General features: G+C 40.8%; 1 protein-coding gene across 8 annotated transcripts in view; it reads left to right on the top strand.

Moving 5' to 3' along the window:
• IWS1 (IWS1, SUPT6H interacting protein) overlaps window positions 1–11941 on the top strand; it is a 53079-nt gene that overhangs the window by 12813 nt on the left and 28325 nt on the right. The gene's annotated exons all lie outside the window — the stretch shown is intronic.

The raw sequence follows: 11941 nt of genomic DNA on the forward strand, positions 1-11941 counted from the left end.
TCTCTTTCTCTAACCAAAATCAGCTGTCCAACTCCATTGATTGCTCTGTTATTTTCTTTTACTTTTTAGGGCTGCACCCATGGCATATGGAAGTTCCCAGGCTAGGGGTCCAATCGGAGCTGCAGCTGCCTGCCTATGCCTCAGCCACAGCAATGCCAGATCCGAGCCTGGTTTGCAACCTGCGCCACAGCTCACGCCAGTGGTTTTGCTGGATCCTTAACCCACTGAGCGATCAGATTCACATTCTCATGGATACTAATTGAGTTTGTTACCACTGTGCTGCAGTGAGTAGCTTGCTCTGTTATTTTCAACAATGCCCTACGGCATAAATTGCTCAACAAGATAATCTTATCAAAGTCTGACTCCTTTGAAGGAATAGTTTCTGAGGTCTGAGTTTTATTCGTTCTGACCCCAAGATGACTCCTCCCACCTTTCTTATTACCTGGTTATCTCTTGCAAACTAGCTGACCTATAGTTTATCCTGTATCTTGAATCTCCTCCCTGGTGCCTTCTACCACAACTTCCAGTGTTACTAAGAGTGCCTTAGCCTGAACTTCCCCAGGCTTGCCTAACAAATAAAGTCAGTTTCTTTGGGGAAAAATTAGAAGCTATCTAGGTGTTCCCGTTGTGGCCCAGTGGGTTAAGAACCGACTAGTGTCCATGAGGATGTGGGTTTGATCCATGGCCTCACTCAGTGGGTTAAGGATCTAGTGTTGCAAGCTGTGGCATGGGTTGCAGACATGGCTTGGATTCAGCATTGCTGTGGCTATGGTATAGGCCAGCAGCTGCAGCTCCAATTTGATCTCTAGTCTGGGAACTTGGATATGCCACAGGTGTGGCCCTAAAAAGAACCCAAAAAACAAAAAGAAAAAGAAATTAGAAGTTATCTAATTTATTCCCTACTTCTTTCCCAAGTAAAACTCTGAGCCAGGGCTCCAATTTAGTGGTGTGTTTGTATGTGAGATGGCAAGTTTTTCTCAGTGACATCCCACCTCTAGAAGCTGAGCTCTCAGTGTGGGGTGGGCATTGGGTAGTATCTGAGGTACTCCTGGCCTGTCTCTCTTGGCATGGAACCACTGTCACACAAATTGGGGCAAGGGTGTTAGGGCCCCAGTATTCTCAGCATGCTGTTCCAAAAGTAGCACCTTCTTACTGTGATTGAGGGCTGGCCAGAAGTTGGGAGCCCACACTTTCAACCACACTTGCCTAGAATTTGTCTCCAGCAACATGTAGCTGGCGGCAGATTGAGAAAGGATGACATCATGCTCTTTTTGGGAAGAACGCCCTGGGCCCCCTCGCCCCCCCGAAAGCTGGAGAGAGAGAGAGAGAACCATCGGTTTTTGGCTGCAGCAACCTGGAGTATATTTTTGTGCATTTTTTGGGGTAGATGCTTATTTGCTTTTCCTTTAGGATCATTCTTTGGGCTTTTTAAAAAATACTTTTAACCGATTTTACTGGAAAGTGGGCCAGCTGAGGTTTTCATTCTCTCATATCAAAAAGCCTTCATTTGGTGTTATTTTTCTTTCTTTTGCTAACTGGTCAAAAGTCTATTATATTCCCCAGTTCACATCCCAGAAGAACCCAGGATGCTTTACTTGTCTATTACCACAGTCTCTATTGAGCCCTTTGGCTCTTTCATCTTATTGGGTCTCCTTCTTGTGTGGGTTTGAGTCCTGTCTGTGTCTTCCTCCTGCACCAAGAGCACAAGCCTTGTTCTGCTTTCCTAAACAGGAGATTCTGAGTAAGCCCACTCTTGGCATTTGGAGGCAGGCCTGCATATTCCAGGATGTTTAGTGTCTTGGTTCCCAAGCATTAAATGCAAAGATAGTAAGTAACATTCTCTCCAGTCATTGCCAACCAAAAATGGCCCCTCACATTCACAAATGGCCCCTTAGAGAAGGAGCCAGAACCACCCTTAGGTTGAGAACACTGAAGTGGACAAATGAAGCATCGAAAGCATACGAAAGGAAACAGTAAATATCCAACAACATAAAAAAATGGATGATTAAAATATAAATAGAACATTTGTAAGAATGGCAGTGCAGCCATTAAAATTGTTTTCAAAGAATATTTCATGACTTGGGAAAATCTAACATGTTACTTGAAAGATACATACATACTATTAATTATAATTTTATTTTATTTTATTTATTTATTTATTTTTTGTCTTTTTGCTATTTCTTTGGGCCGCTCCCGCGGCATATGGAGGTTCCCAGGCTAGGGGTCGAATCGGAGCTGTAGCCACCGGCCTATGCCAGAGCCACAGCAATGTGGGATCCGAGCCACATATGCAACCTACACCACAGCTCACGACAACGCCGGATCGTTAACCCACTGAGCAAGGGCAGGGACCAAACCCACAACCTCATGGTTCCTAGCTGGATTCGTTAACCACTGTGCCACGACGGGAACTCCCAAAATTAATTATAATTTTAGATCCTAGTTTACTTTTTAAAAGTAAATTCACACAGAGGAGATTAAGAGAACATTCCTTTAACAAAATGTAAATCATGTTGATCTTTGGGTTGTGTTATTAAAGGTGATTTTAATTTTCTTTATACTTTTCTGTATTAGCACATTAATATTTAAAATCAAAGGGAGAATAATTTGAATAGTTGTCCCGTCATTTAATGTGGTCACCTATTTTTATTAGGATGCATCAGATATTTTAAAATATATTTAAAAATTACATGAAGGGCACATGTGGAGGTTGGGAGGGTGGGCTAAGTGGTCTCTGAGGAATGAATGTGACATTACCAGATGGAAAAGCTGGTTAAGGGTGGTGGTAATAATTCTAGTTGGAGAAAGGGGCAGGTTCAAAGGCCTAGAATTGAGCAGAACCTGTTATATTTCAAGATTGGAGTATTGTGGCTGGAAAGTAGAAGAGCTTAATGGAAGATGATACTGAAGGGTTAACTTTGAGTTAGATGGTGTAATAGCAAATCTCTCTTGGGTAATGATGATATGATTTTATATTTGCATAACTTTTTAGAGTGAAAGGCAGAGCGATGGCCAAAATATGGTTTCAGATATTGGCTTTGTCACTTAATAACCATAATAACTGTCAACTAGAAAAATTATTTCATCTCTCTTAGCCTCAGCTTCACCATCTTGACAGTAGACTAAAAAAAGTTATTAGGAAGATAAAATAAAACTTATGGAACAGCTTTGAAAACTGTAATACCAGTTATAGTGTATGTAGGGAGGCAAAATTTTACCTCTACCCATCTTAGGTTTTCAGCTGGAACTCCTTAACAAAAAGACATTAACAAGAGAAAAACAAATGAGTTTTATTAACATGTGCAGCATACATCACACAGAAGAAAGAAAACCCAACAGGCAGAAATTCAAAGCAAAGCTTAAAATTCTAGCTTATATAGCATCTTCAACAAAGGATAACAATTTTGTGGAGAAATGACAGGACAAAGGAAAGCAGTTCTAGGCTTCCAAGGCTGGCCAACTGGAAAGGTAAATACATGGGAAGAAACTAATGTAGTAAAGTTTGTTTGCCAATTTCTCTGCTGTTGATGACAGTCTATCTCCAGTAAAGGGAATATCCTGCCTTTTAGGTAGAAAAAGGAAAAGGTAAAGAGAGCTACTCTTGGAATTCCCATCATGGCTCAGTAGTTAACGAATCCGACTAGGAACCATGAGGTTGTGGGTTCGATCCTTGGCCTTGCTTGGTGGGTTAAGGATCCAGCGTTGCCGTGAGCTATGGTGTAGGTCGCAGATGCGGCTCGGATCTGGCGTTGCTGTGGCTCTGGTGTAGGCTGGCGGCTACAGTTCCGATTGGACCCCTAGCCTGGGAACCTCCATATGCCACAGGAGCAGCCCTAGAAAAGGCAAAAAGACCAAAAAAAAAAAAAAAAATAGAGAGCTACTCTTGTGTTTTCTGCATATGAATTTCCTCTAGATCAAAATTTTTATGTCAGAGAGGCATATTTTGAGGTGACAGTGTGGTTCCCTTTCGTTATCTTATAATTATCCTCTATGGTGAATAGGCAGATTATTTCTTAGGGGGTAGTCCAGAGTTAATCTTTATGAGGTCGAGGCCACACTATTTTAAGGCAAAAGAAACTTACCATATGAAATAAAATTTAAAAGTAATGTTCTTAGGCTTAGGCTTGGTTTTTCTAAACCAATTTGTATATAAGCAATTGCAGTAATAAGTCGATTACATGTTTAAATTATTTGTTTTTAAGTTATTAACATCTTTTTGGCTAGGTTCCTGAAAGACATATTAACATCAGTGGAATTTTCTTTTTTTATGATTTTTATTTTTTCCATTATAGTTGATTTACCATATTCTGTCAATTTCTTCTGTATAGCAAAGTGACCCAGTCATACATATGTATATATTCTTTTTCTCCTATTATCCTCCATCATGTTCCATCGTAAGTGACTAGATATTGTCCCCTGTGCTATACAGCAGCATTTTTGTTATCCACTCCAAATGCAATAGTTTGCATCTATTAACACCAGACACCTAGTCCATCCCACTCCTTCCCCCTCCCTGTTGGCAACCATAAGTCTGTTCTCCAAGTCCATGAGTTTCTTTCCTGTGGAAAGGTTCATCTGTGCCATGTATTAGATTCTGGATATAAGTAATATCATGTAGTATTTGTCTTACTCTTTCTGACTTCATTTAGTAAGAGAGTCTCTAGTTCCATCCATGTTGCTGCAAATGGCATTGTTTTGTTCTTTTTTATGGCTGAGTAGTATTCCATTGTGTGTATGTACTATATCTTAATCCGTTCATCTGTCATAGACATTTAGGTTATTACTATGTCTTGGCTATTGTGAATAGTGCTGCAATGAACACAGGGGTGCGTGTATCTTTTTCAGTGAAAGTTTTATCCAGTTTTATGCCCAAGAGTGTGATTGCTGGGTCATATGGTAGTTCTATATTTAGTTTTCTGTGGTACCTCCATACTGTTTTCCATATTCGTTGTACTGTTTTCCACAATAGTTGTACGGATTTTTAAGTATATTTGTTCTGTGTAGAGCACTTTGAGACCTCAAAATCTTCACGCACCTTTCATGGTAGAGTAAATAGGGAAAAGGAGAAAGATTTATTTTAAATGTTTTTTTTTTCCTCTTCATGGCTGCACCCACGGCATATGGAAGTTCCTGGGCCAGGGATTGAACCTAAGCTGTAGTTGCAAACTAAGCTGTACCTGTAGCAATGCCAGGTCCTTTATGCCTTCCTGAGCTAGGTCAGGGATTGAACCTACAGCTCAGCAGTGATCTGAGCCACTGCAGTCAGATTTTTAATTCTCTGCACTACAGCGGGAACTCCTTAAAAATGTTTTTGAGGGAGTTCCCATCGTGGCGCAGTGGTTGGCGAATCCGACTAGGAACCATGAGGTTGCGGGTTCGGTCCCTGCCCTTGCTCAGTGCGTTAACGATCCGGCGTTGCCGTGAGCTGTGGTGTAGGTTGCAAACGCGGCTTGGATCCCGCATTGCTGTGGCTCTGGCGTAGGCCGGTGGCTACAGCTCCGATTCAACCCCTAGCCTGGGAACCTCCATATGCTGTGGGAGCGGCCCAAGAAATAGCAACAACAACAAAAGACAAAAGACAAAAAAAAAAAAAAAAAGTTTTTGAATAGTCATAAAAACATAGGGTTTGGGGTGTTTTTTGTTTTTTGGTTTTTTTTTTTTTTGTCTTTTTTAGGGCTGTACCTGAGGAATATGGAGGTTCCCAGGCTAGGGGTCGAATCGGAGCTGTAGACGCCAGCCTACACCAGAGCCACAGCAACGCGAGATCCGAGCCGCGTCTGCAACCTACACCACAGCTCACGGCAACGCCGGATCGTTAACCCACTGAGCAAGGGCAGGGACCGAACCTGCAACCTCATGGTTCCTAGTCGGATTCGTTAACCACTGCGCCACCACGGGAACTCCTGAAAACATAATTTTTTAATAAAACAATTTGAGCATAATATGACCTAGTTGTCAGTTCGTTCGTTCTTTTTTTTTTTTTTTGCTTTTTAAGGCTGCACCTAAGGCATATGGAGGTTCCCAGGTTAGGGGTTGAATTGGAGCTACGGCTGCCAGCCTGCACCACAGCCACAGCAACACCAGATCCGAGGCCAGGGATCAAACCCAAAACTTCATGGTTCCTAGTCAGATTCATTTCCACTGTGCCATGGTGGGAACTCCTAGTTGTCGGTTCTAATTTTTGTTATTTTACTTGACTATCTCTTGAACAGCATGGAATTAGTTGTAGATTGTGGTCACATGGTTTTTTTCCCATGGAAAATTTATTGAAGGGAATATGCATTTTAAAATTCAGAGGCTTATATATTTCATCTGCGTAGAAAAGTAGTATTCCCATCCTGAGAGTCTCACAGAAAAAAAAATAGTGTGTGGGTCTTTTGAGTAAGAGGTTGTTTGGAAATGGTGCCTAGCTTCTCATTGTTTTCTGACTGTAGCAAAGCCTAGAGGGCATGGCCATCCATCTGGCATTGAACTTGGTGACAGCCCCTTTAGCTCCAACCTCACTTTGAATTGAGTAATGGTGGTGTCTCCTCTCATTTGATCTTTCCCCAGAGAGGCTGTGACTAATACAAGAAAGTATTCCTACGGGGAGTACATCAGAGCACCTAGAAGATTCTTTTTGGCCATTGCTGTCCTTGTTTATCTTATTTCTTACAAGCTCTTTTGATTCCATCTACACTTCCTTTCTTTGAGTTAGATTTTAGCCTTTGTCTTTGTTAGATTTTAGCCTTTGTCTCCTCCTACAAAATTGAGGAGAGGAGAAAAACATGTTGCTTTGGTTCTTTTCTGTTAAGAATTCTCTTGTGGGGTTTCTGTTTTATTTAATTGGATTTATTTTAAGTATCTTCTGTATCCTGAAGTTAAATGCTTTAAAAAAGGTCTCTGGGGAGTTCCCGTCATGGCGCAGTGGTTAGCGAATCCGACTAGGAACCATGAGGTTGCGGGTTCGATCCCTGGCCTTGCTCAGTGGGTTAACGATCCGGCGTTGCCGTGAGCTGTGGTGTAGGTCTCAGACGCGGCTCGGATCCCGCGTTGCTGTGGCTCTGGCGTAGGCTGGTGGCTACAGCTCTGATTCAGCCCCTAGCCTGGGAACCTCCATATGCTGCAGGAGCGGCCCTAGAAAAGGCAAAAAAAAAGATAATAAATAAATAAATAAAAGCATGAAGATAACAGTGAAGTTAATAGTTCTATGTGCCTGCAATAAATTTTTTTTTTTTTTTTTTTGTCTTTTGAGGGCCACACCTGTGGCAGCTCTGGACTACCAGCTCTAATCAGAGCTGTAGCCACCGGCCTACACCACAGCCACAGCAACACAGGATCGGAGCCGCATCTGCGACCTACACCACAGCTCACGGCAATGCCGGATCCTTAACCCACTGAGCAAGGCCAGGGACCGAACTCACAACCTTACGGTGCTAAGTTGGATTCATTTCCACTGCGCCACAATGGGAACTCCTTTTTTTTTGGCAATAAAATTTTAATATGCAGTTAGAATCATTTGGATTAACTGTCAAAATGCAGGTTCTTTGACCCCCTTCCCCAGACTTACTGTATTACTGTCTATAGGTGAGAAGCACAAAGTTGGTTTTTAACCAAAGCTCCTCAACTGATTCTTCTGCAAAAATGTGGGAACTGCTGGTGCAATGATGCTGATGCTGGTGAAAGGGCAGAAATGAGTCTGAGAAGTAGAGGAGTTTGCTTCATCATTATATACAAGCTGTGTAGAAATTTTCTAGTACTGATCAGAGTGCTTTTTTTTTTTTAATCTTTTTAGGGCCACACCAGCAGCATATGGAGGTTCCCAGGCTAGGGGTTGAATCAAAGCTGTAGTCATTGGCCTACACCACAGCCACAGCCACAGCAATGCAGGATCCTTAACCCGCTGAGCAAGGCCAGGGATCGGACCTGCATTCTCATGGATGCTAGTTAGATTCGTTTCCACTGAGCCAAAACGGGAACTCCTGCTTTTGTTTTTAACTGATTCTACGATCAGCCAGCTTTTGCAAAAGGATCCTCTAGTATAAAGCTTCATTTTATTATAGCTTCATTTTATTACATGCATGCTTGCTGTAAAGCTGGAGTTTCTCAAAGTCAAAGCTTTGCAGCGCTCCCAGAGCTATTATACTGTGTAATGAAACTTGGATTTCTCCAATTCTTCCTTATGCTGTTAAGATGATGTGTATTGACAAACTCTAAGATGAGGATTTCAGATAAATTTTTTGGAACTAAGGTCCAGTGAAACATGCTTTTGAAAATGTTGTTATAGGTATTTCCTCACAGAATTAACTTGTGTGACTTGTTGATGAGTGTTTTATCAATCTGTGAAGGAAGGTTGGTATGCAAGTTCAACAATTTTGGGTTTAACTTTTTTTTTTTTTTTTTTTTTTTAATTATTTGTCTTTTTAAGGCTGTACCTGTGGCACTTGGAGATTCCCAGGCTACGGGTCGAATTGGAGCTGCAGCCACTGGCCTATACCACAGCCACAGCAACACCAGATCCAAGCTGCATCTGGGACCTACATCACAGTTCACAGTGACACTGTATCCTTAACCCACTTAGTAAGGCCAGGGATCAACCTGCAGCCTCATGGTTACTAGTCGGATCTGTTTCCACTAAGCCACGACGGGAACTCCCTTATTTACTCTTATGTGACATTCTTTGAAATTTATGAATAGATGTTTGCTTTACAGCAGTTTTATTATTTCCTTTATAATTTAAAAATGTTGTGGTGCTGGTCCATAAAGAGTGTGTTATTATTTGTATGCTGAGATTCATTATGGCTAACTACAGTGTGAATGATTGTAAGAGGGAGGTATGAGGCATTATAGACATTTCTAAAGCCTCTGAGGATGCTTAGAGGCTCAATTTCTCTGGCAGTTGAAATTATATCTTTTTTTAGCATTATTAAGAAATAGCATTAAAATGGCAATTTCTACTGTTGATTTGTTGTACTCGTATTTGACTTGTAAAAAACTGTATTTTGGATTTTTTAAACTTTTTTTTTGCTTTTTGGGGTGCCATCTGCAGCATATGGAAGTTCTCTCTAAGAAAAGAGAGTGGCTCCCAGAGCTGCTGCTCTGGCCATAACCCATTGAGTCACTGAATCATGACATCCTCTGTTGTTGTGGCTAATTAGGTCATGTCTCCCAGGAATTTAAAATTTAACTCCTGGATACTGAAATTTAGCGTGGTAAGAGCGGGGTCATGTTATTGCTACTGGTGTAGTGAAAGGGCCTTGAGTTTCCTTTTTTAACTTCCCTGAGCTGCCTTGATTCCTACCCTTCTTGATCCTTTAGCTGTTCATCCCACTTTGATTCTGGAGAGATTTTGTTTCTGGAGCTAGCCTGAGATGATTTCTGTTGTTTACATCTAAAATAAATTGAGTCACACATGATCATGTTGTTAGATTATGCCATGGGTGTGCATTCTAAAATCCTTTAACAGTTTTCCCTTTTGCCCTCTCCTTGAGTTGCCTCTGCTGGTACCCATATGTTTCACTTTCTGTCCTCAATAATGTAGTTAGTTTCTGAACTCAGTCATTACAAACCAGTTCCAAATACCTGTTGTCTTATTTATTTATTTATTGTCTTATTACGGCCACACCTGTAGCATATGGAGGTTCCCAGGCTAGGGGTCGAATCAGAGCTGCAGCTGCCAGCCTGCACCACAGCTACAGCAACACAGGATCCAAGCCACATCTGTGACCTACACCACAGCCCACAGCAAGGCCAGGGATCAAACCTGCGTCCTCATGAATACTAGTCAGATTCGTTTCTGCTGAGCCACAACCAGAACTCCCAAATACCTGTTGTCTTCACACCTTGTATAGCTCAGTCTCATATAGATCACTTCCTGTAGGCTTCCAATATATCACACCTCCCTTCATAATAGTGCATATTACACTATATTGCTGTGATATGTTTGACTGTCTTATTAGACAACAGTTTTGACTCTTAGGTCACACACTGAGACATTTTCATTCTTGGTTCTTAGCACCTTGCACATAGTAGACATTGAAGAAATACTTGTTGAGTTAATTATTCCTCACTTTAAACTATTCTCATTTAACTCTTTATTATTAATTCACAAATTCTTACTGTGATTTTGTATGTTCCAGACACCACTCTATAGTCTGAAGCACATAATGTGCCTTCTTGGTGAAGAAAACAGACCAAAAAATGCCTGCCTTCCTAGGACTTACATTAGATGGTTAATTTTTTCATCTATATTCTTTTGAAATATAAAAGAATTAAATTATGAAGTATGGCCAGAAGTAAGCTTTTAGCAGTGTATGGAGTATTGTACTGTATCACAAGATTCTGTGTTATTTCTTCTTTCCTAATTTAATAGATAAATGCCAGTTTTATTGGGATGATAGGATGTATAACTGATCAGGAATGGGTACTATGCTGTGAGTGTCCTGTGATAAAAAAAGAAAAATGCCTTTGGGAAATTTGAAAAGGTTATGATTTTAGAAAGTTTCCTGAATATATTTGAATGAATATAGCAGTTACCTTTTCTTTGGAACGCTGTGCTGTCAGGATGGTATTCAAATATGGAGGGGGAAAAAATCCTCAAACTTACTTTATAAGCTAATTTTATAATTTTTTGTATTCTTTTTGAAGTTGCAGACAGAGCATAATTAATCTTTAAATGAGCCTGAAGCAAGTTGAAGTGTGGATTTTGTGAAAACATTTTAATGCCATTAAGATTATCACTGTATGGAGTTTCCGTCATGGCGCAGTGGTTAACAAATTGACTAGGAACCATGAGGCTGCGGGTTTGGTCCCTGCCCTTGCTCGGTGGGTTAACAATCCAGCGTTGCCATGAGCTGCAGTGTAGGTTGCAGAGGCGGCTCGGATCCCAAGTTACTGTGGCTCTGGCGTAGGCAGGTGGCTACAGCTCCGATTAGACCCCCAGCCTGGGAACCTCCATATGCTGTGGGAGAGGCCCAAAAAATAGCAAAAAGACAAAAAAAAGGGGGGGGGGAAGCTTATCACTATTTTTTTGGTACTTAATTATTTCATTACATGATATGCTGAGCATATACCTTATTAAAGACTTTTTGCTCCTTGGAAGTTGATCTGTGATCATTTCAGGTAATGTCAGCATGTATTCTAAAGAAAAATACTCAGCTCAGTAAATTTTTAAGGAGGAAAACTCAAGCACAGAAGTACTTTACTTTTTAAGTCAAAATATTAATTACTATGTTATTGAAAGTTCAGGTACTAGAAGGGAAAAAACTCCACATTCTAGTTATTAGTATTTTGGTCTGTTTAGTTTTGTATATTTTTCTCTACATTTTAAAAAATAAAGCTCTAATATGCTTATATCGTATTTGTACCATAGAGTTTTCAGATTACTTCATGTAACATTATATGTTAGTCTAGTTAGATTACTCACTGTTTTCCCTAACTTAAACTTTCGTGCCAAGGTTACTGGATGTATAACCAAGACTGCTCCAAGCCTCAGTTTTCCTATGAAAAATACTGTTGCGAGGAGTAAACTAGCAGGAGAGAGCTTGGCACGGTATTTGGCTATGTTAATTGTTCATCTCCTTATTTGTTCAGATTCACTTGGCAGAATGTACCCTATATATAATTTGGCCAAATAAAGTTTTATAATTTTTTCCTTAAAATAATTTTAACCTTTTAAAACCCCAAAATGTTCCTTTGTAAAAGAACTTGGAGGAGTTACTGTTGTGGCTCAGTGGTTTAGGAACCTGACTAGTATTCATGAGGATGTGAGTTTGATCCCTGGCCTCACTCAGTAGGTTAAGGATCCATTGAGCTACGGTGTAGGTCTCAGATGTGGCTCAGATCCTATGTTCCTGTGGCTGTGGTGTAGGCTGGCAGCTGCAGCTCTGATTCGACCCCTAGCCCGGGAACTTCCATGCTGTGGGTACGGCCCTAAAAGGAAAAAAAAAAGAACTTGGATACA

The sequence above is a fragment of the Sus scrofa genome, chromosome 15, assembly GCF_000003025.6.
Source record: "Sus scrofa isolate TJ Tabasco breed Duroc chromosome 15, Sscrofa11.1, whole genome shotgun sequence".
NCBI classification, from domain to species: Eukaryota; Metazoa; Chordata; class Mammalia; order Artiodactyla; family Suidae; genus Sus; species Sus scrofa.